Consider the following 6,223-nt stretch of genomic DNA (forward strand, 5'->3'; position numbering starts at 1 on the left):
TTCGTCAGGGGGCGTGTTTATTGCATCTCTATTGCTTGTTTTTATAGGCACTGGAGGTGCCGTAAGACAGGAAATGATGTGTGTGTCGTCATAGTGATGAGGACACCAACAGGCCTCCGCATCACATGACCGCGGGTGGGCGGAGCTAAGTCCGCATCACATGACCACGGGTGGGCGGAGCTAAGTCCGCATCACATGACCACGGGTGGGCGGAGCTAAGTCACAACACCGTGAGACAGGACATGATGCGTGCATCGTCATAGGGATGAGGACGCCAACAGGACTCCGCATCACATGACCATGGGTGGGCGGAGCTGAGGCACAACATCAATATCACCACAGAAACAGAGGCCGACCAGCACCCCCGCCCACCTGTATGTACGCAGCACACATTTTCCCTCTATGCAGATGCACATTGTAGTTGTTATCTCATAGTAAAGTAACATATATAAACTGTGGACAATAGGAAAACATGTAACAATACAGAGACACAACATATAACGGGACAACAGGGGAAAGAGAGGGGGAGAGAATAGAAGATACGGAAGGCAGGGGAGGAAAGGAGGGGGAAGGGGGAATGTGCCACATGTGAGGATGACAGATTCTAGGTAGAAAACCACCATAGGCAGCATGTATAGTAGGGAAATATCATATATACATCTATAAAGAGAGAAAATATATGGATGAGATGCACACCTTCCATATCTCATATCCAGTGTATCATGATATTAGGCATATCGTCCTCATGGTACACCTACAATGAATATATATATATATACACATTATATCCACCCTCCACATGTATATCATTGATAATCCACAAAAAAGCTAGTTGATTAGGGCCAATTACCCATATATCATATACTATATCCATGTATGCATACCACGAAATATCCACTACCTGTATGTATATTTTAGGGTCGCACCAAGGGGAAACCAATTGATCGGGACATATTCCATATCTAACACGATGTCTACCTGATACACACATACATATAAACATGATATCCACAATCAGAGTCACCCTCAGTACCCTCCCCAAGGATAGAAGTAATGCACATAGTACACATATTACATATCATTGAAATATATATACTGAACATAAATAGATATATATCCATATAGTTCACCCACCAACCTATGCACGCCATATATTACACCAGCATACATGAGTCCCACGCAACATATATCAAAACCATCATATAAAAGTCAATATAGAGGCGAAGACGAATACACATTATAACAAATCTATAGTGACATAATGTAGACAAATAGAATCCCCGAAACTACACTAGTAGGACCTCAATATATGCATACAGTCCTTTTAGCTATAATGTTTTAATGTCTCTCGCATCGACTTGTAGTCGGCGTTCCCTCGTCGTTATGTCAGGATCCAATGCGACATCACATCTAAGCCATCCTCACCCACCAGTAACAATCACCCTGCTGTCGACAGAAAGAAAGACGATCATGGATGCATAGAGAAATCCTGATAGATGCAAAAAGAGATAAAATCAATATATACACTTAATAAACATATACAGAATAAAATTGAACCTAGGTTGTAAAGGGCCACTCGCATTGAGATATTACTATTATGATTTTAATATATGGTATGGGTTTTAGAGAAAGGGGGAATAACTAATGCTCTCATTAAGACCCTTCGGTTGTAGTGTACCAAGGGTCCAAATCCAACGAGATTCTGTTTGCGCCAATTTTTGGCCAATCCTCCCACCACGAATGTTAGGTGTTATACAATCGATACCCCTAATCTGGAGTGCTGATGAGTCACAATTATGGTGGGTCTTGAAATGGCGGGGAAGGGTTTTGAGAGTGGATGCATCCACGTGGCCGGCCGCCGCAATAATGCCCAAAACGTGTTCACGGACTCGCACTTTGAATTGACGAGTAGTCATACCTATGTATATAAGCCCACATGGGCATGTAGCAAAGTATATGACATGTTTGGTGGTGCAGGTGATAAATTTCTTGATCTTATATATTTTAGATCTATCCGAACCAAAGAACGTATCACAACGTTCCACATTTGGGCATGTGACGCATCGGCCACAAGGAGTGCATCCACTCCTCCTCCTCTGAGTGTCCAAAAATGAAGCCACTTCCGACCCCTCATAGTGTGAGTGAACTAGATGGTCCCGCAAATTTCTTGACTGTCTAATTGTGATCAGTGGCCTCTCTGGAATAAACTTGGAGATGACACTGTCAGCTCTCAGAATGTGCCAAGATCTAGACAGTATCTGTCTCATCTTAGAAAATTGAGAATGATAATTGGTGATGAATCTCACTTTTTCATTTTCTTTAGCCCCCTCATCACTTCTCTTTCCATAGATAAGGTCATGTCTGGACGAGAATTTCGCTCTGTTATATGCCCTCTTGATCATACGACGGCTATATCCTCTCTCGAGGAATCTATCTCTGAGTTCAGAGGCCTGTCGTTCGAATTCGGTGTCGGTGGAGCAGATCCTCCGAACCCTGAGGAACTGTCCCACCGGCACCGATCTAATCATATGTTTAGGGTGGGATGATGTTGCATGTAGCAACATATTGGTAGATGTAGGTTTCCGAAATAGCGTCGTCTGTAGACAGTTGGTGTCATCCCTTATCAGTGACACATCCAGAAATTCAACTTGTTGTTCATTGGACTGATATGTAAGATGTATATTCCATACGTTCCCATTTAATTGGTCCATGAATTCTTTTAATTTTAGTGTTGAACCCTGCCAGATCATGAGGATGTCATCAATGTAGCGTGCCCAAAAGAGGACACGACCCATTGACTCCTCACGATCTGTCAGGCAGAGGTCTCTTTCCCACAGACCCAGGAACAGATTGGCGTAGGACGGCGCAAAAGCCGCACCCATTGCTGTCCCCTGGGTCTGCAGGAAAAAAGACCCCTTAAATGTAAAGAAATTATGATGCAAAGAGAACTCCAACAGTTCCAAGATCAAGGATCTTAAGGCATAAGGTACAGATGAGGTGCCCAAGAAGAACTTAGCCGCGGAAATACCATCCGCATGTCTAATATTAGTATAGAGTGACTCCACATCGGCAGTCACCAGGGTGGTATCATCCTCAACATATAGTCCATCCACCTTCCTAAGTAACTCGCCAGTATCTCTCAGAAAAGAAGGTAGGCATTCCACCAGTGGCTGCAGATGGGAGTCAATCCACCTATTGACATGTTCCAAGAAATTCCCCCTACCCGAAATAATGGGGCGTCCAGGGGGAATCTCGGCATTTTTATGGATCTTGGGGAGAAGATACAGGGTGGGAATTGTAGGTTCAACTACCAACAGAGCTGAAGCTAATTCTCTCGTAATGATATTCTCTGCAACAGCTCTGTTGATAATCACCTCCAATTCTGCCATATACGTAGTGAGGGGATTGAATGTCAATTTCCTATAGCAAATTTTGTTATTTAACTGTCGATATGCTTCCCTCTCATACATAGGTTTGGGCCACACCACAATATTCCCCCCTTTATCCGCAGGTTTGATAAGGACACCTGGTAAATTCTGAAGGAACATTAGCCTATCACGTTCCTCCTTAGACATGTTATCACGTGAGATATGACGCGGAATCGCCATTAGCTCATCAGCGACAATCTTAACAAATAAATCCACATTGGAACATGACGTTAGTGGTGGAAACTTCTTAGATTTTGGTCTAATAGATTTAGGAATCTTACCTCCTAGGGGGGTATTATGTTCAATGGCCAAATCCTCCAGTATCCTCACCGCAGCTTGTTCTTCCTCTGTGGGAAAGAGATCATGGAGACCACCATCAAAGAAGTGTCTTTTGAAGATCAGGGCCCGTGCAAATATATGTAAATCTTTAATAGCTGTAAATGCATCAAATTGGGCACTCGGGGCAAAAGATAGTCCCTTACTAAGAAGGGCCACATCTGACTCAGTAAGAATATAGTTACTCAGATTAATTACCTTAGAGTCATTCCTCTTATGATCCGGTGATGTATATTCCTGTCGTTTGTAGGGATGGAAGTTATGTTCCCTCATTCTTTTATTAGAGGTACCGGATCTTGTAACTATGGATGAAGAGGATGCCTCCGAGTGATCACTAAGTGATGTAGCCGATGAATTCGAAAGTTTGCGTGAAAAATTGGGGCCCTGACCTCCTGGTCTGCGCCATATATATACTCTCTTCTGATGGTAGTCTCTCATGTCTCTATTGAATTTAGACACCTGTACCTCCTGGATCCTCTTGACTGTGGAATCCAAAATTTTATCAATATGTATATTATAGTTAGAGAGTTTCTCCGTTGGACAATTGGATCTCAACTCTGTCTGTGCGACATCTATTTGATTATCCAGGTCCATAATAGATTGTGAATTCAAATCCACCAATAGTTGCATCAACAACAATGAGCAATTTGTGCAAGACTCCTCCCATTTGGACATAAATGTTGCATCTTCTACTGGGAATGTAGGGGTAATGCGAATTCTCAGTCCTCGTGGGATCATTTGGCGGGTAATATATTTTCCCAAAAACGCCTTATTCCACCAAAGTTTCGTTCTTTTTATTAATAATTTCTGTATAAACGTGGATTTCTCATCCCATCCCTGTTCAACTGCTACTGGCCCATCAACCACTGAACCTCCGAATGTCTGATCAATTTGTGACAACCAGGATTTTCCTTAGCCTTGTAGTCCATGTTATTAGAAAGGAAAATACCTGTGCAAAACACAGTAATAAGACTATAAAGAACACCAATCATAAATGGGTAGTATAAATCACACCATGTGTGTAGATATAGGTATGATATGTACCTTTTATTAATTACTACCCTATATGGACTAAATGCGACTCCATCGCCAAATATAGAACTACCAGAGAAAAAAGCGAAGACCGAATCAACACTTCTATAGCAAAAAATGGTCAATATTTATTATGATACAAAGATCAGACATATACAAAGGTCAGTACAATATTATAAAAAAGGAAAATAAAATCAATAACAGCCCTCTCTACATGTGACTCCACACAGGGACCCATAATATAGGTAATCCATGGCAGACCCAGATCCTATGTATTTAGTTTTATTATATCATATCTGCTATATATATATAACACACATAAGCATTAAAATGGATACTATATATGCTGATTACCCTCACTGCTGTATAGTGGAAACCAGTAGAAGTCATTTACCATATCACCCTCCTATTATCTACTATTATTGTCATATGCGGTGCACTAGATGAATAGAGGGAACATAAATGTCCCCATTGTATGCTTACCGCAGCTCTCCAGTGTCCAAATGTAATCACCAGGGGGCAATAGCACTGTTAGGGGTCCATAATGGGGAGGCACATGTCGAGAGAGACGCCCCTACGCGCGTATCGGCTGTTCCCTTCGTCAGGGGGCGTGTTTATTCCTTGGCCTAAGAAGCCTGGAGGCCCTGCCACAACCGAAGGGACCAGTAAAGCCGTACAAGGCTGGGAGCAGAAAGGAACCCACGTCGCAGGCCATACAGGCGAGAATACACAGAAAGCTCGGAAACGTGGGCTGTTACCCTATAACGAGGAGATAGCCAGAAGGAGCGCAGAAAGCACGGTAGGCCTACACCCTCACCCTGACCAGGGCCAATTTCCCCGTTGCTCTCAGACATCCAGGTCCCCTCCTAGCTGGGACTGTTTATGGGTCAGTTTACCTGTTTCAGTAAAGACCCTGGACTGCAACCTATTGTCTGTGTGCTCCTTCGCGCCTCCAGCACTACCGGTACTGGGACTCTCACCACCATCACTCCCAACATCCATTATACTGCCCTGGGGCCGCACTCTTCCCGTGGGGAGTCACACTACCCTAGCTGCACACCTCATCAGCCCCAGCGGTCTGCATGCAGCGGCGGTTCCTAATAACCGCAATCCACGGGTGGCGTAGTCGGACATAAATATCAGCACATAATGGACTACCACTGGCCTGACCACCCTGAGCCACGGAACCTGGTTGCCACTACTACTCCCATCGGTCCCCCACTGCCCGGATCCGAGTGCCCCACGGCCCAGGGGGCGAGTCAGCTTTGGCGTAGTCGGCAGGATTTCGTGTCCACAACCACCGGGTACTGCGTGCCTGAAAAAGACTTTTGTAACTTACCTGTGGCGAAGTTTCCCGCCGTCCGGAGTCGTTTCCCGCCATCCGGAGCCGATTCCCGCCATCAGACGCCATCTTGGACCGTTTCCCG

At 44.2% G+C, this 6,223-nt stretch overlaps 1 long non-coding RNA gene across 1 annotated transcript; it reads right to left on the reverse strand.

Annotated features, from left to right (window-relative positions):
- Positions 1-457: 457 nt before the first annotated feature.
- LOC141176259 (uncharacterized) lies at positions 458-4,952 on the reverse strand. The gene is made up of 3 exons (XR_012253122.1): positions 3,963-4,952; positions 3,710-3,775; positions 458-1,489 (listed from the first exon to the last, which is right to left on the reverse strand). It is a non-coding gene; the product is annotated as an uncharacterized lncRNA (long non-coding RNA).
- Between the last annotated feature and the right edge of the window lie 1,271 nt (positions 4,953-6,223).

Source organism: Phyllobates terribilis, unplaced genomic scaffold (assembly GCF_046119375.1).
Source record: "Phyllobates terribilis strain yellow unplaced genomic scaffold, ASM4611937v1 Scaffold_19__1_contigs__length_20705806, whole genome shotgun sequence".
NCBI classification, from domain to species: Eukaryota; Metazoa; Chordata; class Amphibia; order Anura; family Dendrobatidae; genus Phyllobates; species Phyllobates terribilis.